The sequence below is a fragment of the Stegostoma tigrinum genome, chromosome 44 (genome assembly GCF_030684315.1).
Source record: "Stegostoma tigrinum isolate sSteTig4 chromosome 44, sSteTig4.hap1, whole genome shotgun sequence".
Taxonomy (NCBI): domain Eukaryota; kingdom Metazoa; phylum Chordata; class Chondrichthyes; order Orectolobiformes; family Stegostomatidae; genus Stegostoma; species Stegostoma tigrinum.
The window spans coordinates 7,064,462-7,087,611 of NC_081397.1; the positions used below are offsets into that span (position 1 = coordinate 7,064,462).

Sequence of the window (23,150 nt, forward strand, 5' to 3'; positions counted from 1 at the left end):
AGGGAGGGGATAGGTCAGTCCAGGGAAGACGGACAGGTCAAGGAGGTGGGATGAGGTTAGTAGGTCGATGGAGGTGCGGCTTGTCGGGGGGAGGAAGGGATGGGTGAGAGGAAGAACCGGTTAGGGAGGCAGAGACAGGTTGGACTGGTTTTGGGATGCAGTGGGTGGGGGGGAAGAGCTGGGCTGGTTGTGAGGTGCAGTGGGGGGAGGGGACGAACTGGGCTGGTTTAGGGATGCTAAATCTCCCCTTCCCCCACCGCATCCCTAAACCAGCCCAGTTCGTCCCCTCCCCCCACTGCACCACACAACCAGCCCAGCTCTTCCCCTCCACCCACTGCATCCCAAAACCAGTCCAACCTGTCTCTGCCTCCCTAACCTGTTCTTCCTCTCAGCCATCCCTTCCTCCCACCCCAAGCCGCACCCCCATCTACCTACTAACCTCATCCCACCTCCTTGACCTGTCCGTCTTCCCTGGACTGACCTTTTCTCTCCTCTCCACCTTCGGTCCGCCTCCCCCTCTCTCCCTATTTATTCCAGTTCCCTCTCCCCGTCCCCCTCTCTCCCTATTTATTCCAGTTCCCTCTCCCCGTCCCCCTCTCTGATGAAGGGTCTAGGCCCGAAACGTCAGCTTTTGTGCTCCTGAGATGCTGCTCGGCCTGCTGTGCTCATCCAGCCTCACATTTTATTATTTTAGGAGAGAGAGCTGTTTTGGTTTGTGATACAAGAGACGAGGCTGTCTATGCCTTTCACCCATCGGTAGCTCTCCTCCTGTCCCTGCCTCTATGCACACACTCTGCCAGGCAGAGTCTTCCTCCCTCTGTGTGTGTGTCTCTCTCTCGCTTAAGCTCCTAAAACCTAAGATGCATCGGATATAAAAACACGCACATAAACACACACACACACACACACACACACACATCAACAAGCCATGGAGAAAGATCAGGAATTACTGCAAGCTGTCAAAACCGAAGATGTAGCTGCAATGCAGAAGCTGTTGCAAAGGCCGAAACAAGGCAAAGCGAGTGAGTACCCTTTACACACCGTTCCATTGGCTGATGTGAATGTGCCTGCGTTTTTTTGTGTGTGTGTGTTTTGCAAATGTCCTGTTATTGTGGAGTAGGAGGGGAGGGAGTTTGGTCTGTTGTTCAATATGGGCTCTCCTATCTTGACCGATGCTGTTCGTGACTCTTGATACAGTGCAATCGGTGGGAATGTAGCATTAGCCTGAATAGTGCGTTCTCTCTCCCTCAGACAGCTCCCCTGCATCCCTCAGCTTCACAAGCCGGCGCTTTCTGCTCCTAACAGCGCAGATTGGACGTTGAGGATAGATAAGGTCAATACTGGGAATCCTAGATTCCCTATCAACCGGGCAAGAGATTGCAGATGGTTTGTAGCGAATCCACGGTTGAGATACAACGCACAGAATCAGTTCGTATAAGGGGAAAGGTGGTTCTGGAGGTTTGCACTGTTCTGTTTCGGCAAAAAAAGTGCCCGACCAGAGAATATCAGGCCAGTGACTAAGATGGTTAAACAGCTAATTCTAGTGGAAAGCTGTCAAGAAGGTAATAGCTCAGAGTCTCGCTTCTGAGGAAGTGCAAACTGGAGATCTTGTTTGACCCACTCTGTGCATGTTGTTGTTGCTGTGTTGCAAAGAGAGCCTAGAGACGTGAGGGGGGACTCGGATGTGACAAATGCAGTGACTCCACACCCGGGCAGTGGTTTGGCAACATGATTCGGACCCCGTTAGCTTGCAGCCCTCTGGCGCTGTTCCCTTACTGCCGGATGCTCACTGGCTCGCACGCCCCAAACAACCGGGGCTATTTTAAATTTAACCCCTTGATTGATGGGCTGACAAGTGCCTGTTGATGACAAAGCAATAGATGCTGCAGATCTGGTAATTAGAAGCTGTTTTGCTGGGAGACGCTTTAATTGATAGATTTCAATTCTAAAATTAACCAGGATTAAACGGGGGAGACCTCGAGCTGGCTGATCTATGATGTAGTAATAACAGTATTTTCGGAAAGATTGTCTGAGACGCAGGAGTGATGTCTCTCCCAGCTATCCTGGCTGCAAGGAGGAGGAAAAGGCAACCCTTTCCGAACAAGGCACAGTGAGGATTTCTGAAACATTTATGTATCGCTTAACTGGAAACTTGATAATGTACGCCACAATGTGGATGGGGGAATCTTATTCAGTTCTATATTTGCCGAAAGCTTCACTCCAGATATTTTGTTAAAAATAAAAGAATAATGGGATTTGAAGGGTACACTGTGAGTAAATCGTGGGAAAATGTTAATTTATTTTGATGTGACTTGCTCCTCCATGAGTAAAACATATTGTGATTAAGGATGATGGAATAAACTAAAAGCATTATTTGCCAGGATGAGATTCTGTCATAGTCTGGAGATGCGCTGCTCTGCTATCCAGTTATGAAGAGCTGCTGTAGTTGTGTTCTACAAGACTCCAATTGTTGGATGCAGTGGAAGTCTTTCAGGAGAAGACACCATGTCCCTTTTAAAAATAGTTTCTTACTGATTTATCATGTCACACACAGTACTTTGATTTGTAATTTTCTGGCTTATTCTCTGGTGTTGAGAACCTTTGTGGGTTGACTCTCCCTTTGACCTCATGATCCCTGTTGAGTTTAGATTTTGAATGCGTGGCCTGTGCATTTGTTGGATTTCTCTCTATTGGTTCTCTAAGTTCACTGACTGAATGCAACACTGTATCAATGTTTACCAATAATGATCATATCTGTGATGATGATGCTATTTTCCTTGGGACAGATAATGAAACTCTCCATGCTTCACAAAGTCTGTCTTCGTGTCTATTGGTGCTCCATAATTGGTGACCATGCCTTCAGCTGACAATGCCTTAAGCTCTGGAATTTCTTCCATAAACCTCACCACTCCTTTACCACCCCGCCCCCCCGACCATGTTCTCCTTTACATTATTGGTTATAAAATACCAGAGCGGTTACCTGTGTTGATATCGCCAGTGTCACGTTTGATTAGATCATTCCTCCTATGAAATATTGTGAGACATTTTACTTTTACCAATGCAAGATGCGTACATGCTGTTGTTATTAGACAATAAGTCGAGGTGGGAGGGTGCGGTATCATTGGGATTTAAATGGCTGGAGAGGCCTAATGCCAAATACCCAGCAGGTAGCTGTGTTGGGGCTGGGTTTGAGGGTGGGGTGGCAGATGGTGACTGTCTCTTCTAAATTAGCCCATGCTCCCATTAGAGGATCATATGTAATGCCTTGCTTATCACCAGTCTTCAAAATTCTGACAACACCCCAACTCCTCAACATATCCTCACTAGGGCCTACCAATTCTTCTCACTTGGTGAGCTGAATCTGGAACAATTGTCTAAGTCCCAAGTGCAATACCAGTAATGATCACGTCTTCTGGTGGCGCTGCTGGTACAGTGCTGGAATGCTGCCAATCTCTTACTGGCCTGAATCTCTCTGAGGCAGGACATCTTCATGTATAAGCGGAGCAATCAACCCATCAGATGGTTGCAGAGCTTGGCAGACTTCCCCACCTCTGTGCTTTTAGTCAAAGAGGTGGGGAACCCAGAGTCTTGTGTCATTCAGCCCTGAGGCAGTTGACCCTTACTTGCCTTCTGAAGTAGTATAGCAAATAGTTCATAAAAATGGGCAATAAAATGGTGACTTTGCCAGCATAATCCACATAATTAGAACTTTTCTTTATTAAATTGGGAACTCTGTGTGGTGTGTGCAATGCTAATGGAAGTACAGATCCTGGCTAAGCCCAGTGTTCTGTCTCCACCTCCCATGATAATACAAGGTACTGACTGATTGGTTTCTTGGCTGAGACTGTGGTCACTTAGTTGGCAGCCAAAAACACGAAGCAGTGTTTTTAGGAGAGGATGAGACAAAATATTTAGTGTCGAGAGGGTCCATAAAGTTTTGCAACTGAAGACATAAAAGCTGCTAGAGTTTAAAAATAGAATCAGAGATAATGGGAACTGCAGATGCTGGAGATTCCAAGATAATAAAATGTGAGGCTGGATGAACACAGCAGGCCAAGCAGCATCTCAGGAGCACAAAAGCTGACGTTTCGGGCCTAGACCCTTCATCAGAGAGGGGGATGGGGGGAGGGAACTGGAATAAATAGGGAGAGAGGGGGAGGCGGACCGAAGATGGAGAGTAAAGAAGATAGGTGGAGAAGGTGTGGGTGGGGAGGTAGGGAGGGGATAGGTCAGTCCAGGGAAGACGGACAGGTCAAGGAGGTGGGATGAGGTTAGTAGGTAGCTGGGGGTGCGGCTTGGGGTGGGAGGAAGGGATGGGTGAGAGGAAGAACCGGTTAGGGAGGCAGAGACAGGTTGGACTGGTTTTGGGATGCAGTGGGTGGGGGGGAAGAGCTGGGCTGGTTGTGTGGTGCAGTGGGGGGAGGGGATGAACTGGGCTGGTTTAGGGATGCAGTGGGGGAAGGGGAGATTTTGAAACTGGTGAAGTCCACATTGATACCATATGGCTGCAGGGTTCCCAGGCGGAATATGAGTTGCTGTTCCTGCAACCTTCGGGTGGCATCATTGTGGCAGTGCAGGAGGCCCATGATGGACATGTCATCAAGAGAATGGGAGGGGGAGTGGAAATGGTTTGCGACTGGGAGGTGCAGTTGTTTGTTGCGAACTGAGCGGAGGTGTTCTGCAAAGCGGTCCCCAAGCCTCCGCTTGGTTTCCCCAATGTAGAGAAAGCCGCACCGGGTACAGTGGATGCAGTATACCACATTGGCAGATGTGCAGGTGAACCTCTGCTTAATGTGGAATGTCATCTTGGGGCCTGGGATGGGGGTGAGGGAGGAGGTGTGGGGACAAGTGTAGCATTTCCTGCGGTTGCAGGGGAAGGTGCCGGGTGTGGTGGGGTTGGAGGGCAGTGTGGAGCGAACAAGGGAGTCACGGAGAGAGTGGTCTCTCCGGAAAGCAGACAGGGGTGGGGATGGAAAAATGTCTTGGGTGGTGGGGTCGGATTGTAAATGGCGGAAGTGTCGGAGGATAATGCGTTGTATCCGGAGGTTGGTAGGGTGGTGTGTGAGAACGAGGGGGATCCTCTTGGGGCGGTTGGGGCGGGGTGTGAGGGATGTGTCGCGGGAAATGCGGGAGACGCGGTCAAGGGCGTTCTCAATCACCGTGGGGGGGGAAGTTGCGGTCCTTAAAGAACTTGGACATCTGGGATGTGCGGGAGTGGAATGTCTTATCGTGGGAGCAGATGCGGCGGAGGCGGAGGAATTGGGAATAGGGGATGGAATTTTTGCAGGAGGGTGGGTGGGAGGAGGTGTATTCTAGGTAGCTGTGGGAGTCGGTGGGCTTGAAATGGACATCAGTTACAAGCTGGTTGCCTGAGATGGAGACTGAGAGGTCCAGGAAGGTGAGGGATGTGCTGGAGATGGCCCAGGTGAACTGAAGGTTGGGGTGGAAGGTGTTGGTGAAGTGGATGAACTGTTCGAGCTCCTCTGGGGAGCAAGAGGCGGCGCCGATACAGTCATCAATGTACCGGAGGAAGAGGTGGGGTTTGGGGCCTGTGTAGGTGCGGAAGATGGACTGTTCCACGTAACCTACAAAGAGGCAGGCATAGCTGGGTTTGGGGCCTGTGTAGGTGCGGAAGATGGACTGTTCCACGTAAGTTTAAAAATAACTTGGATCTGTATTTGAACTAACGTTAATGTAGAGGGCCAAGAGCTGGAAAACAGGATTCAACTTGATAGTTTTAATTTGGCTGGCAAAGATGCGCTGGGCCAAATGCTCTCCTTCCATTGCTACAAATTTCCACGATACTCCAAAATCATGTCAAAGATTTCTGAAGAAGGGTCTTGGCTTGAAACATCAGCCTTCCTGCTCCTCTGATGTTGCTTGGCCTGCTGTGTACATCCAGCTGTACACCTTGTTATCGCTATTGTAGAGCATCTATGTGTCCCACTGTTATTTTACTATCGTGCCAGATGTGTAGTACATGATTTCTCTGCAAGTTGGTATGACAAATTAAAATGATGAGACATTTTTATTCTCTTAATGATAAAACTCAAAATTCCAACTGCACCTATGTCAACTCCTGTGCTGTAACATGTCTTTACAGATTGAAAGGTGCATTTTATTTCAGTTGGGCTGATTCTTGGATTTCTGCCAGACTTCAGCAGTTTGAGGTTTGCTGTGACAATTCCATGCCTTTTGACCTTCAACACAATCACAATGAAAATGACGTGGAAATTACAATATGGATACTGTGTGTGTGTGTGTGTGTGTGTGTGTGTGTGTGTGTGTGTGTACCTTGTGATATTTGATATAATCATTTGATATAATCAGTGGCGTTACTTTGGAGAGGTTTTGGTCTCCCCTTTGAATATTGAAGTAGAATGTAAAGCTCTTCCAGAAGTTTCGCTAATGACATAGAGCATCAGTCTGATGAAAACCTACCTCTTCCCCTTGCTACTATCTACTTGTTATTGCAGTATCAGTTTCTGAGACATGCCTTAGAATCCATTAAAGACGTGAATAAAGGCAAACAGTTGCCACTCACTCTAACCAACGTTTTTGTATAAAGATTTTACCCTCTACATGGACATGAGTCTTAATCCCATGTGCCCACTCTGTTCCAGTGAATGCTTTATTCATCCTTACTTTGACCACTTGCTTAACCTATTCCTAAATATTGACTTGGCTGCCTGTTCAGTCATTAATTCTGGTTGCACATTTTGAACTCTATGTGTTTGATGCAGCAGTTGGAAACAAGGGCTTGTGCTGCTTTAGTTTTTCCATCAATAGAGACTTTAAATAGTCATTAAAGAAAGGAAGAACTGGCACTGAATAAATTACCTGGGGTTTTTTTGTATTCATTCTTAGAATGGAGCTGCTGCTGGCTGGCCAGTATTTATTGCCCACTCATAGCTGCCCTTGACAAGGTGTTGGTGAGCTGCCTTCTTGAACCATGGCTTGGAGGGCAACTTGCAGGTGGTGGTATTCCCATAAATTTGCTGCCCTTATCCTTCTAGATGGTAGTATTTATGAAAGTGTTGGTTTCTAAAGAGCCTTGGTGAATTTATGCAGGGGATTTTGTAGATGATGTGCACAGCTGCTACTTCCCATCACTGGTGGAGGGAATGAATTTTTCTCGCTGTTGCTTTGTTAACTGTAGCAGCTTGCTGTGCCTAAATTGACTGCTGCATTTCCTGACATTGCAATAGTGACTACACTTCCAAAATATGAATACTGCTGAGAAAGGGCATATATTGCTCCAGTTTTTCAACTTGCACTTAACAGGACAATTCACATCAAATACAATGTAAAAGGATCAACTATTACAGTAAATAAGAAGTGAGTCCTGGTGTTTTCCCTGTGGAAACACCTCAGAGTCCACTGTAATTGCTTTATTCATCTTGACTTCAACCATTTGCTGTACCTGTTCCTAAATATTGATGTGGTTCCACTTCCAAATGAATCAGCACTCTCTTTGTGTACAGCTTTTCCCTTCACTTCTTGCAAATTGCCCCAATAAGTGCAAGATGAAAAGGATAAACAAAATGTATTTTTTTCAAGTTCTGTATTACCAACTGATGACTGCCAAAATACTTCATTGGCTGTAAAGTGCTTTGGAATGTCCTGAGGCCATGAAAGGGAAGAAAGAGAAGGCTTTCTTTCTTAACATTGTGCATTTCACAGCTTTAGGATATCCCAAACAACTTCTGGCCAAGAGAATAGTTGAGAATTGGAGTGACTGTCGTAATGTGGAAACACGGCAGTCCATTTGTGCACAGTGAGATCTCACAAACGGCAACATCACAATGACCAGAAAACCCCTTCAGTAATATCAGTTCAGAGCTTAGTATTGACCAAAACACCAGGAGACCTCTCAGTCTCCATCTCAGGCGACCAGCTTGTAACTGATGTCCATTTCAAGCCCACCGACTCCCACAGCTACCTAGAATACACCTCCTCCCACCCACCCTCCTGCAAAAATTCCATCCCCTATTCCCAATTCCTCCGCCTCCGCCGCATCTGCTCCCACGATAAGACATTCCACTCCCGCACATCCCAGATGTCCAAGTTCTTTAAGGACCGCAACTTTCCCCCCACGGTGATTGAGAACGCCCTTGACCGCATCTCCCGCGACACATCCCTCACACCCCGCCCCCGCCACAACCGCCCCAAGAGGATCCCCCTCGTTCTCACACACCACCCCACCAACCTCCGGATACAACGCATTATCCTCCGACACTTCCGCCATTTACAATCCGACCCCACCACCCAAGACATTTTTCCATCCCCTCCCCTGTCTGCTTTCCGGAGAGACCACTCTCTCCGTGACTCCCTTGTTCGCTCCACACTGCCCTCCAACCCCACCATACCCGGCACCTTCCCCTGCAACCGCAGGAAATGCTACACTTGTCCCCACACCTCCTCCCTCACCCCCATCCCAGGCCCCAAGATGACATTCCACATTAAGCAGAGGTTCACCTGCACATCTGCCAATGTGGTATACTGCATCCACTGTACCCGGTGCGGCTTCCCCTACATTGGGGAAACCAAGCGGAGGCTTGGGGACCGCTTTGCAGAACACCTCCGCTCAGTTCGTAACAAACAACTGCACCTCCCAGTCGCAAACCATTTCCACTCCCCCTCCCATTCTCTTGATGACATGTCCATCATGGGCCTCCTGCACTGCCACAATGATGCCACCCGAAGGTTGCAGGAACAGCAACTCATATTCCGCCTGGGAACCCTGCAGCCATATGGTATCAATGTGGACTTCACCAGTTTCAAAATCTCCCCTTCCCCCACTGCATCCCTAAACCAGCCCAGTTCATCCCCTCCCCCCACTGCACCACACAACCAGCCCAGCTCTTCCCCCCCACCCACTGCATCCCAAAACCAGTCCAACCTGTCTCTGCCTCCCTAACCGGTTCTTCCTCTCACCCATCCCTTCCTCCCACCCCAAGCCGCACCCCCAGCTACCTACTAACCTCATCCCACCTCCTTGACCTGTCCGTCTTCCCTGGACTGACCTATCCCCTCCCGACCTCCCCACCTACACCCTCTCCACCTATCTTCTTTACTCTCCATCTTCGGTCCGCCTCCCCCTCTCTCCCTATTTATTCCAGTTCCCTCCCCCCATCCCCCTCTCTGATGAAGGGTCTAGGCCCGAAACGTCAGCTTTTGTGCTCCTGAGATGCTGCTTGGCCTGCTGTGTTCATCCAGCCTCACATTTTATTATCTTGGAATCTCCAGCATCTGCAGTTCCCATTATCTCTCACCAGGATAACTCTGCTTGACAACAGAGGCATTACATTACCTGAGAGGGAATACGAGTATTTAACAACTAGACACCTGAAGCCACAATTTCAATGGGTAGAGTGTTGGTTCGAGTGGTATCATCCAAAGGTCAGCACCTCCAACAATGGACCACTGGGTATGTTAGCCTAGATTTTCTTCTCAGGTCTATAGATCCTGACTTGAACAATGACATTCTGTCTTAACGGTTGGAGTGAAACCCACTGAGCTGCAGCTAATATAGAACATAGAACATAGAACATAGAACAGTACAGCACAGAACAGGCCCTTCAGCCCACAATGTTGTGCCGACCATTGATCCTCATGTATGCACCCTCAAATTTCTGTGACCATATACATGTCCAGCAGTCTCTTAAATGACCCCAATGACCTTGCTTCCACAACTGCTGCTGGCAACGCATTCCATGCTCTCACAACTCTCTGTGTAAAGAACCTGCCCCTGACATCCCCTCTATACTTTCCACCAACCAGCTTAAAACTATGACCCCTCGTGCTAGCCATTTCTGCCCTGGGAAATAGTCTCTGGCTATCAACTCTATCTATGCCTCTCATTATCTTGTATACCTCAATTAGATCCCCTCTCCTCCTCCTTTTCTCCAATGAAAAGAGACCGAGCTCAGTCAACCTCTCTTCATAAGATAAGCCCTCCAGTCCAGGCAGCATCCTGGTAAACCTCCTCTGAACCCTCTCCAAAGCGTCCACATCTTTCCTATAATAGGGCGCCCAGAACTGGACGCAGTATTCCAAGTGCGGTCTAACCAAAGTTTTATAGAGCTGCAACAAGATCTCACGACTCTTAAACTCAATCCCCCTGTTAATGAAAGCCAAAACACCATATGCTTTCTTAACAACCCTGTCCACTTGGGTGGCCATTTTAAGGGATCTATGTATCTGCACACCAAGATCCCTCTGTTCCTCCACACTGCCAAGAATCCTATCGTTAATCCTGTACTCAGCTTTCAAATTCGACCTTCCAAAATGCATCACCTTGCATTTATCCAGGTTGAACTCCATCTGCCACCTCTCAGCCCATCTCTGCATCCTGTCAATGTCCCGCTGCAGCCTACAACAGCCCTCTACACTGTCAACGACACCTCCGACCTTTGTGTCGTCTGCAAACTTGCTGACCCATCCTTCAATCCCCTCATCCAAGTCATTAATAAAAATTACAAACAGTAGAGGCCCAAGGACAGAGCCCTGTGGAACCCCACTCACCACTGACTTCCAGGCAGAATATTTTCCTTCTACTACCACTCGCTGTCTTCTGTTGGCCAGCCAATTCTGTATCCAAGCAGCTAAGTTCCCCTGTATCCCATTCCTCCTGACCTTCTGAATGAGCCTACCATGGGGAACCTTATCAAATGCCTTACTGAAATCCATATACACCACATCCACAGCTCGACCCTCATCAACTTTTCTCGTCACATCCTCAAAAAACTCGATAAGGTTTGTAAGGCATGACCTACCCCTCACAAAGCCGTGTTGACTGTATTTGATCAAGCCATGCTCTTCCAGATGGTCATAAATCTTATCCCTCAGAATCCTTTCTAACACCTTGCAGACGACAGACGTGAGACTTACTGGTCTATAATTGCCGGGGATTTCCCTATTTCCTTTCTTGAAGAGAGGAATTACATTTGCCTCTCTCCAGTCCTCAGGTACGACTCCAGTGGAGAGCGAGGATGCAAAGATCTTCGCAAGTGGCGAAGCAATTGCATTTCTCGCTTCCCAAAGCAGCCGAGGACAAATCTGGTCCTGGCCTGGCGACTTGTCAATCTTAATGTTTGACAAAATTTTCAGCACATCAGCTTCCTCTATCTCTATCCATTCCAGCATGCACACCTGCTCTTCAAAGGTTTCATATCCAATGATTGATCTGTATAGTGAGTGAAAGGAAAATGGTGTAAACACCACACTGTACAGCCTGCTCTCATTCACTCACTCGGAGCAAATTTTCAGAAACTTGCCAGTAGATTGTGAGTGCACCTTCTTATTAAGCTGCTGCTTGTAGCCGCTCCTGCCAGGAGACCTGCTGTCATGGTGTGCCAATTCTGTCTGTCTTATGCCACCCTCATACATCGGTTGTGGTTTGTTGGCAGCCATTCTGTGACACCACTCTGTGACCTGTTCCTGGGAAGATAGGGTTCTCCTGTGAGGAAAGGTTGGATCTGTACCAGTTGGAACTTAGAAGAATGAGAATTGATCCTATGGCAATATATAAAATCCTGAGGGGACTTGATACATTGTGTACAGGGAAAATGTTTCCTCTCGTGAGGGAATCTCAAAAAAGGGGGTACAATTTAAGAACAGGAGGTCTTCTTTCTATGATGGAGACAAGGAGGATTTCCATCAGAGGGGTATGGGTCTGTGGAATTCTCTTCCCCAAAAAGTATTGGCGGCTGTACCATTGACTTTATTCTAGGTTGAGTTAGATGGTTTTTTGATAGATGTGGGAGACGAGGGCTTGGGGAAAAGGGACAGAGGGGCTTGAGTCCACAAGCAGATCAGCCACTGGATGGTGGAGCAGAGTTAAAGGGCTGAATGGCTTTCTGTTGCTCTCAAATGACATGTTCCTATATTCCGTTCTAACATCCATCATCCAACTGCACATAGGTTGACCCCTCTTCCTGCTGCTGTCCAGAATCTCTTAGCTTGTAAGCTCAGATCAAATAGCCAAAGTTGTGACTCTTTTTTTCTGGGTGTCACTTATGAAACTTGGAGAGAGGAAAAAGGAGTATATGAGTACCTTTTGTTCTTCTCATTTTAGATTCAATCTTTTTATAATATTTCTGAGAACTGCTTGAGAAACAGAGTCATAGAATCATACAGCATGGAAACAGATTCTTCAGTCAAACCAGCCCGTGCCAAACATATTTTCGAGCTAAACTAGTCCCACCTGCCTGCTCCTGGTCCATAACTCTCCAAATCTTTCCTGTTCATGTACGATTCTAAGTGTCTTTTAAGTGTTATAGTATCTAACTCAGGAAATGAATAGTTTTTTTGTGTGGGTGCATGTGGAATGTACTGTATCATGGTGAGGGAAAGTAAAAGGTGTATTCAGATTGAGGAAATGAATGCTGGCCTGAACAGAATTGGTTGCTTTGTATGGCCTTATTGATTTTGCTTGCCTCTCGTACCTTGTCGTAAAACTGCTTATAACTTCAAGGAAGGCGAATAGCAATTGCTGTGGGTTTTGCAGAACACATTGTAAGTACATACAGATTTATTTTTTAAAAAAGCTATTAAACCAAAGAAATGGAATTGCACAATAAATCAGAAAGTAACGTGGCAGCCTAGCTGCTTGTTGAAGCACTTAGACTTTGTATAGATGGCTTTGTGCTTTGCCATCCACTTTCCACAATGGTTAAAATCATAAAATTGTACAGCACAGAATGAGTCCATTCAATCCATTATGCCTGGGTTGACTGGCGGAAAGAGATTTCTGATCTGCCCCACTTCCCAGTCTTTTCTCTGCACCACTGCAAATATTTCCCATTTTAAACTACTTCATTCCTCCTGCCTCAGAGCATCTTGCTTTCATTGTGCTGCTTGGGTTGGCCTAGAAACACAATTGGCAAAGTGGGTGGCAAGAGAGGTGATTCATTCTGAATGCCTCTTTTTAAAATATTATTTATTTATTGAATGTGGGCATCACTGATACGGGGCCAGCATTAATTGCTCATGAGCAGATGCTCCTGAGCTGCCTTCCAAAACCACAGTATTCCCAAAGCGATGATAAGGAGGGAGCTGCAGAATTCTCAATCAGTAAAGATGATGGAATGGCAACATTTTCATGTCAGGATTGTGTGTACATCCGAAGATTGGAGGGAAACTGAGAAGTGATGCCCCCATGTGCCTGCTGTCCTTGCCCTGCTGGTTGGTAGATGTTGTGGGTTCTGGAGAAACCTTTGAAGAAATGTTGTTGCGTTACTGCACTGTATCTTGTAGATTCCAGTTGGAGCATCCACTTTAAGGCATCTACTTGCATCCTCATTCGAGATTCTCTATTCTGAGTGTAAGGAGCCACTTACTATGCTAGTATTGTATGGTGCTGACTGTTTACAAGCTGCCAATCAAGATGAAGTCATGGAGAAAAGAAATAGCTGTGATGTGAAGGTACATGACAGATTCCATTGTTACTGTATTGGCTTAGTAGAAATATCACCATTGAGTCAAAAGGTTGTGGATTCAAGTCACACAGCTGGAGAGTATCAGAGAGGGTAAGTGAAGAAGGGTGTTCCTCATGACTGGAGATTGCAGAACCAAAGGTTACAGACTAAGGATGCACAGTAGAACGAAGATGAGGAGAAATGTCTTCGCCAAGAGAATGGTGAGCCAGTGGAATTTTCTATCATTGAATATTTTTAAGACAGAGTTAGATATTGTTCTTCGAGCTAAAGAGATCAAAGAATATGGGGAGAAAGCAGGAACAGCAATGAGCAGGCATGCTCATATTTTATGGTGGAGCAGGCTCAAGAACTGAATGGCCTACTCCCAGTCCAATTTTCTCTGTTTCTATGTTAAATTGGGAAAGGGGAATGGATAATCCGGTAGTTAATTAATTATTGCTTTAAGCATAAAATTAAACTGAACATTTATAACTCACTGACCTAGTTCCAAACACACATAAATAGGATTCAGACTTGATTGATATTCCCCAATAAGGACAAACCAAAGTGCTTTGAAACAGACAAAGTGTAGTCACTGCTGTAACATAGAGAATGTATTTACATAAGTTCCTACAAACAGTAAATTTAGTTGCATGAGCTCCCACAAACTGTAATGTGATAATGACCTGATAATCACTTTTAGCAATCTTGATTCCAGTGAGATCTCACCTGTTTTTCCTCTAAAGAATACCATGTGATTTTTTTTACTTCCACCTGGGAGAGCAAACAAAGGTACAGATTTATCACCAATGCAGCACAGCAGGACAAGAAATGAGAATTGTTACGATTCCAGCTGCTTCAGCAAGTGGAATAGTCAAACCCCAGAATAAAACCTGCCTCGCTAGATCTTTTTCCCCTTTGTCAAACCTTGTGGTCTTTCACTGAAACATAAGCACATCAGACTACAGATTAGATTTTACCAATAAAACAGAAGTTTATTACATTGAAGAAATAAAATAAACCAAAATATCAAATATAGCAGTTTCAAAAATTTCAGAACACATTGCAAAAGAAAGTTACCCATGAGAACTTTCCCCTTGACTACTCTCAAACTTAAAGCTTAGCCTTCCTCAGTATTTTCATAGTCTGCAGAATTCTAACAAAATACTTTAACTGTTCTAAACAAGAGATAGAAGTTACAGAGACAGAGACTGCATTGTTTTAAATGACAAAGGAAATGCTTTTGTAAAGCGCAAAAAGTGTAGCAATGAGATAAGTACAGGAATAAAAGATGGATCCAGAAAAGGTGTGAATGCTTTCAACAGTTCCATTACCAGCAGCTTTCCAATACAGCCGAAGGCAACATGTTGCTTTATTCTGAAACCTCAGCCAAGATTGCTTCTCAGTGAATCAGTCATGAAACTCTCTGAGGAATACTACAATATGATCAGTGTTACTGCTGTGGAATGCCTACTGAATGTTTAATGTTTAACCACACATCCATAAGGCAGCCCCACAGTCAGTGCACCATCCCTTTACTACCATACTACATGGGCTAGATATAGCTTTCACCTCAGTGGGCAAGAACTTAAATCCAAAAACCTTACAACTCAAGAAATAAATAGTGTTAAAAACCAAAAGAACTGTGGATGCTGTAAATAAGAGACAAAAAACAGAAGTTGCTGAAAAAGCTCAGCCGGTCTGGGCAGCATTTGTGAAGAGAAATCAAAGTTAAGGCTTCAGGTCCGGTCACCTTTCCTCTGAAATAAATAGTATTAGTCACTGATGTATAGCTGACAGTAAAATTCGGCCTTTTTCTCTCCATAAATTCTGCCAGGCCTGTTGAGTTTCTCCAGCGCTTGCTGTTATTTCAGATTTCCAGCATTCTCAGTATTACGCTTTCAATGTAGGCGTCAGCTGGCATACCCTTGGAGGTGTTTGTGTCCTGTTTAGACCTCCCCAATATGAAAACATGTATATGGACATGTGGTTATCTTAGGAAATGATGTTGAAGCATCCCCTAGGCAGGGATGTAAGATGTAGCAATTTCCCCAGATCTTTAACTCCTGCAGCGAGGCGCCAAGAAGCTTTGCCTAGATTTCGGAATGGGCTACAACACGGAAAATCTCCTATACTGTCTGTAATGAATATAGTATCCATTGTTAATCAATTCTGGAGAGGGATTCAGGAGATGAGATTTTTATGAGTAAGGCCTGTGCTCAATTGAAGTGCAAAATACTGAGTTTAAATTCCTTTCCTTGTACATTATTTTCATGTAACTGCAAAATGAATTTGAGATTTCCCATGTATACGAATGATAAACATGCAGCTCTGAAGATGTTGAAGAAATTCACTTTATTAAATAGTGCTCCCCATCAATATTTGCGAGTGAAAATGGATTCTAAAGTGAAATTTCATATCCTACTAAAACAGTGCTGTGTCCAAGGGCACAATTAACTTGTATTCAATGCTTGTCTTTGGGCAAATAATGTGCACAACAGAATCATTTGGTTGTTTCCCTTCCGGATCAGAAGCACCTCTGTTAGTCCTCTTTCTCTTCTACAATGTCGAAAACTATACAGTCTGCTCCCAACAAAGTTTTTTCATTTATTCTTCTTTTGCTGGTGCTATGATTCCAGCTGCTGTTGTTACAAGCCAGGCCACATCCGAGAATGAAATCTGACTTGATTATCAATTTTTCTTCAATTTAGTGTGGCAGCCTTTCACTGAAACATAAGCACACAAAGCTGCACATTTGGTTTTAACAATAAAACAGTTCATTGCACTAAAGAAAGTAAAATACAATAAAGCAAACCAAACTAACTATATAACACAGTTTGAAAGGTTGCAAAACACAACAAAACAGCATCCCATGTACTCCCTAAAACAGTCACTTTACAGTTACTTAACAATCTGGAGCGGTTTTCTTTCTCTATCAAATCTGCATGTTAGATTTAACTGCTTCTGCTCAGTTTCTGTCCCTCAAATTGTGGGGTCTTCCTCCTTCACCATTCACACAACTGAGAGTTTAGACTTCCTCAGTGTTTTACTAATCCACACGGTTCTCCCCAGACATTCCAGCTCTGGAAGTTTCACTAACTACACCCTTTCACAAAAATAGCTTATTTCCTTAGCCCCTCTGAACAGTCTCCATTTCTAGGATAGATTATACTTGGTTCTGACCCCAGTTGAGTTGAGAGTATGACTTGGAGGGGAACTTGTAGCTGATAGAGTTGCAAACCATGTGCTGCTCATTGCTCCCCCCCAGTATCTGGAAACATACGCTGTGCCTCTAAGCTGATCAGTATTGTATCATTTATTGTGTATCCTATTGACTAGTTTGCCCTCCCCAAATGCCTTACTGCACATTCCGGCAGATTAAATTCTATTTGTCCCTTTCTGTTAACCGATCAGCCCATTGTTACTATATTCCAAGTCTGCAGCTTTCTTCCTCTTTATCAACCATGCACTCATTTTTAGTCTATCATCTGCAAATTTTTAATGGTGCCCCCTGCACTTAAGTTTGCTTCTTTGCTATCTACCATGAAAGGGAAAGGACCCAATACTGAACCCTGTGGAATCCCAATAGAAATGACCTTTCAACTACAACTACAGTGAGCATTACCCTTTGTCTGCAGTCACTGAGTTTATTTTGTTCCATTTGCTACTTTCCCTCAGATTCCATCACCACCTTCTGTTTTGACCAATTCATCATGTGTGAACTAGTCCAAAGCCACCTTGAAACCTCCGTAAGCTGCATCAAATGCTCTACTCTCCTTGACCCTCTTTAACACCAATTCAAATTGGTGCGGCATAGTGACTCTGTGGTTAGAACTGCTGACTCACAGCACCAGGGATCAGGGTTTGATTCCAGCCTCAGGAGACTGTCTGTGCGGAGTTTGCACACTCTCACCATGTCTGTGTGGGCTTCCTCCAGGTGCTCTGGTTTCCTTCCACAGTCCAAAGATGTGGAGGGTAGGTGGATTGGCCATGCTAAATTGCCTATGCGAAATTACCCATAGTGTGCAGGGACGTGTAGATTAGGTGGATTAGCCATTGGAGATGAAGGGTTACAGGGATAGGATAGGGGATGTGTTGGCTGGGACGCTGTTTGGAGGGTTGGTGTTGACTTGATGGGATGAATCGCCTGCTTGCACCCTGTAGGGATTCTATGAATCATGAAATTCAAATATAGAATCAAGTTCATCAGACACAAATGAAATCAGAAAATCCCAGAACTGCTCAGAAGGTCTGGCAGCGTCTGTGGACAGAGAAACAGAATTAATGTTTCATTAACCTGCCATCAGAAGTCCAAAGATAGGTCCATTGTGCTGAATATTTCCAGCGTGTTTTGGTCTTACTTTAGATTGCCAGCATTTGCAGTATTTTGCTGTTGTACTACCCAGACGTGATCACCCGTGAACAAATCCACACTGAGTGTATTTAATTACAAATCGGTAGTTATTAGGACAAGTGACATAAAGTATTGCCAAAAAGGCAGCTTTCAGGAGGAAAGAGTGAAAATGGAGGGGCATGGGAAGGGAATTCCAGAGATTCGGGCCTAGGCAGCTAAAAGTTGGAGGAGGGGTGATGGTCTAGTGATATTATCGCTGGACTGTTAATCCAGAAACCCAAGTAATGTTTTGGGGACCTGGGTTCGAAACCCACCACGGCAGATGGTAGAATTTGAATTCAATAAATATTTGGAATTAACAATCTAATGATGGCCGTGAATCCATTGTCGATTGTTGGAAAAACCTGTCTAGGTTCACTGATGTCCTTTAGGAAAGAAAACTGCATTCCTTACCTGGTCTGCCCTACATGTGACTCCAGACCCACAGCAATGTGGTTGACTCTTAACTGCCCTCCATGCAATAAGGGATGGGCAATAAATGCTGCCTGACCGGTGACGCCCTCATCTTGTGAATGAATCAAGAAAAATGCAACAATGTAAAATTAGACAGAGATAGAAGTTACAGAGACAGAGACTGCATTGTTTTAAATGACAAAGGAAATGCTTTTGTAAAGCACAAAAAGTGTAGCAATGAGATAAGTACAGGAATAAAAGATGGATCCAGAAAAGGTGTGAATGCTTTCAACAGTTCCATTACCAGCAGCTTTCCAATACAGCCGAAGGCAACATGTTGCTTTATTCTGAATAATATCCACTGAGAAACCTCAGCCAAGATTGCTTCTCAGTGAATCAGTCATGAAACTCTCTGAGGAATACTACAATATGATCAGTGTTACTGCTGTGGAATGCCGACTGAATGTTTAATGGATATTTTAGTCTCCTGATCAATGGATGTAACAGGGATGCTCTTGAACTCTCCTTGTTCATTCCTCAGTGGAAAATGTTGGGGAAAGAGCACAAGTTTTATACTCTATCAAATCTTCACACCTCGTAATTCTATTATTGGAGCTTCATTCTTGAGACCAGATAGAAGAATGTTTTATTAATATAGATGCTACATAGCCACTAATAAATCTAACAGGAAACTCAGGAGAAGCAACTTTGCCCAGAAAGTGGTTAAAATTTGAACCAGGAAGAGTGGCTGAAATGATAGCACAGATACTTTTAAGAGGAAGCCAGAGGAGCACATGAGGTAAAGGGGATGGTAGGGTTAAAAAGGGGTAGAAAGAGTCTTGTGTGAAACATAGATAACATCATGAGCCTGTTTCTGTACTGCAAGCTCTGTTTGTTAAGCATTGACTTCAGAATTAAGCACAGTCTCTCCAGAAAAGGCGATTGTTTAGAACAGTTAAAGGAATAAGTTGTCTCAGAGTAAGGGTTATTATTTGTGAATCTTTCAGACCCCGAGTATTTTGTTTGAATTCTGCAGACTGTGAAAAAACTGAGGAAGGCTAAGCTTAAGTTTGTGAGTAGTCAAGGGGAAAGTTCTCATGGGTAACTTTCTTTTGCAATGTGTTCTGAAATTTTTGAAACTGCTATATTTGATATTTTGGTTTATTTTATTTCTTCAATGTAATAAACTTCTGTTTTATTGGTAAAATCTAATCTGTAGTCTGATGTGCTTATGTTTCAGTGAAAGACCACAAGGTTTGACAAAGGGGAAAAAGATCGAGCGAGGCAGGTTTTATTCTGGGGTTTGACTATTCCACTTGCTGAAGCAGCTGGAATCGTAACGGTTCTCATTTCTTGTGCTGCATTGGTGATAAATCTGTACGTTTCCTGGCTGTAACCGTACCAGGAAGTTCAAGAGTTCAGTGAAATGATGCTTCATTATTAGCATCAACTTCATCAGGAATACACCACACAGAAAACATTTCCCGAATTCGTAGAATGTCTTCGTGGACAAAGTTGGATCAATGGTTGTTTTAAATTTGTTCTCCACTATGGAAAGTGGAGTGTTTCTCATTCGAACTGTGTATTGTGAAATAGTGGTTAGCTGCTGCTAGTTGTAAGTTATTATTTCATTAACATGAGAGTTCAATATTCCAGCCATTGGACCTTGCATTGTTTTCACTATTATTGTGGTTAACTCATGTGTTTCTGTTTAAAGTGGCATTTGATGAATGCTCGTGGACATTGTGCACAGGGAGTAAGCAATTTAAACTCCTTTAAACACTCTACATAGTCACTTAATTCGTTGCATGGGTAAACCTAATGAGAAAATATATGTACTAATTTATATTTGTGTATATAATATTTATACATATAATATTTTATATATTACATATATATAATATTTATATGAATATATTTGTGTTGGTTGCATTACCCGAAACACTACTCGGGTAGTGTCTCCCACCCATCCTCCTCCTCGAAGCAAAAAAAAAGTTTCTGTGCGACAGAAGGTAACTAGTTTATTTTTTATTCTTTATTTTAAACAGTCTCTTTGGGAATTTAGAATAATGGGAACGGAGGTCAGGGCAGTTGAATGCTCCTCCTGCAGAATGTGGGAGGTAAGGGTCACCACTAGTGTCCCTGCTGACGACATCTGCGGGAAGTGCACCCAACTCCAGCTCCTTGAAAACCGCGTGAGGGAACTGGAGCTGGAGCTCACAGGGACTGGCCCCGCAGCCATGTCCCGCTCCCAGCGTACTGCCCCCAGCAGCCCTGACCCGCTGACAGGGACCTGCCCCCGCAGCCATGACCCGCTCACAGCGACTTGCACCCCGCAGTCCTGTCCCGCTCACCGCGTACTGCCCCCCGCAGACGTGTCCCGCTCACAGGGCCAGGGCCTGGGCCCTGCAGCCCTGTCCCGCGCACAGCGTACTGGCCCCCGCAGCCGTGTCCCACTCACAGGGACTGGAGCCTGTAGCCCTGAGCGCTCATCGTGACTTGCCCCCGCAGCTCTGACCCGCTCACAGGGACTGGCCCTTGCAGCCATGACCCGGTCACAGCGACTTGTCCCCCGCAGTCCTGACCCGCAGCCAGGGACTGGCCCCCGCAGCCTTGTCCCGCAGCCAGGGTCTGGCCCCCGCAGCCCTGTCCCGCTGACAGGGACTGGGCCCAGCAGCCCTGTCCTACTCACAGCGGATTGGAGCCGCAGCCCTGTCCCGTTCACATGGTATTGCCCCCCGCAGCCGTGTCCCGCTCAGAGGGACGGGCGCCCGCAGCCCTGACCCGCTCACAGCGTACTGCCCCCCGCAGCCGTGTCCTGCTCACAGTGACTTGTCCCCAGCAGTCCTGTCCCGCTCACAGCGTACTGCCCCCGGCAGCCGTGTCCCGCTTACAGGGTCTGGCCCTCGGAGCCCTGACCCGCTCACAGCGTACTGACCCTGCAGCCCTGACCCGCTCACAGCGACTGGCGCCCGCAGCCCTGACCCACTAACAGGGACTTGCCCCCGCAGCCCTGACCTGCTCACAGCGTACTGCCCCCCGCAGCCGTGTCCTGCTCACAGAAACTGGCCCAAAAGCCCTGATCTGCTCACAGCGACTGGCCCCCGCTCACAGGGACTGCCCCCCGTAGCTGTGGCTCACTAACAGGGACTGGCCCTCAGCAGTCCTGTCCCGCTCACAGCGCACTGCCCCCCTGCAGCCCTGTCCCGCTCACAGCGCACTGCCCCCCTGCAGCCCTGTCCCGCTCACAGGGACTGGGCCCTGCAGCCCTGACCCGCTCACAGGGACTGGGCCCTGCAGCCCTGACCCGCTCACAGGGACTGGGCCCTGCAGCCCTGACCCGCTCACAGGGACTGGGCCCTGCAGCCCTGACCCGCTCACAGGGACTGGGCCCTGCAGCCCTGACCCGCTCACAGGGACTGGGCCCTGCAGCCCTGACCCGCTCACAGGGACTGGGCCCTGCAGCCCTGACCCGCTCACAGGGACTGGGCCCTGCAGCCCTGACCCGCTCACAGGGACTGGGCCCTGCAGCCCTGACCCGCTCACAGGGACTGGGCCCTGCAGCCCTGACCCGCTCACAGGGACTGGGCCCTGCAGCCCTGACCCGCTCACAGGGACTGGGCCCTGCAGCCCTGACCCGCTCACAGGGACTGGGCCCTGCAGCCCTGACCCGCTCACAGGGACTGGGCCCTGCAGCCCTGACCCGCTCACAGGGACTGGGCCCTGCAGCCCTGACCCGCTCACAGGGACTGGGCCCTGCAGCCCTGACCCGCTCACAGGGACTGGGCCCTGCAGCCCTGACCCGCTCACAGGGACTGGGCCCTGCAGCCCTGACCCGCTCACAGGGACTGGGCCCTGCAGCCCTGACCCGCTCACAGGGACTGGGCCCTGCAGCCCTGACCCGCTCACAGGGACTGGGCCCTGCAGCCCTGACCCGCTCACAGGGACTGGGCCCTGCAGCCCTGACCCGCTCACAGGGACTGGGCCCTGCAGCCCTGACCCGCTCACAGGGACTGGGCCCTGCAGCCCTGACCCGCTCACAGGGACTGGGCCCTGCAGCCCTGACCCGCTCACAGGGACTGGGCCCTGCAGCCCTGACCCGCTCACAGGGACTGGGCCCTGCAGCCCTGACCCGCTCACAGGGACTGGGCCCTGCAGCCCTGACCCGCTCACAGGGACTGGGCCCTGCAGCCCTGACCCGCTCACAGGGACTGGGCCCTGCAGCCCTGACCCGCTCACAGGGACTGGGCCCTGCAGCCCTGACCCGCTCACAGGGACTGGGCCCTGCAGCCCTGACCCGCTCACAGGGACTGGGCCCTGCAGCCCTGACCCGCTCACAGGGACTGGGCCCTGCAGCCCTGACCCGCTCACAGGGACTGGGCCCTGCAGCCCTGACCCGCTCACAGGGACTGGGCCCTGCAGCCCTGACCCGCTCACAGGGACTGGGCCCTGCAGCCCTGACCCGCTCACAGGGACTGGGCCCTGCAGCCCTGACCCGCTCACAGGGACTGGGCCCTGCAGCCCTGACCCGCTCACAGGGACTGGGCCCTGCAGCCCTGACCCGCTCACAGGGACTGGGCCCTGCAGCCCTGACCCGCTCACAGGGACTGGGCCCTGCAGCCCTGACCCGCTCACAGGGACTGGGCCCTGCAGCCCTGACCCGCTCACAGGGACTGGGCCCTGCAGCCCTGACCCGCTCACAGGGACTGGGCCCTGCAGCCCTGACCCGCTCACAGGGACTGGGCCCTGCAGCCCTGACCCGCTCACAGGGACTGGGCCCTGCAGCCCTGACCCGCTCACAGGGACTGGGCCCTGCAGCCCTGACCCGCTCACAGGGACTGGGCCCTGCAGCCCTGACCCGCTCACAGGGACTGGGCCCTGCAGCCCTGACCCGCTCACAGGGACTGGGCCCTGCAGCCCTG

At 47.7% G+C, this 23,150-nt stretch overlaps 1 protein-coding gene across 1 annotated transcript in view; it reads left to right on the plus strand.

The window, feature by feature from the left end:
• The first annotated feature begins 372 nt into the window (after window positions 1–372).
• LOC132206954 (uncharacterized) overlaps window positions 373–23,150 on the plus strand; it is a 622,337-nt gene continuing 599,559 nt past the window's right edge. Inside the window, exon 1 of the transcript XR_009443240.1 lies at window positions 373–1,022. The gene's annotated coding sequence lies outside the window, so the exon portion shown is untranslated. The remainder of the gene's footprint in view (window positions 1,023–23,150) is intronic.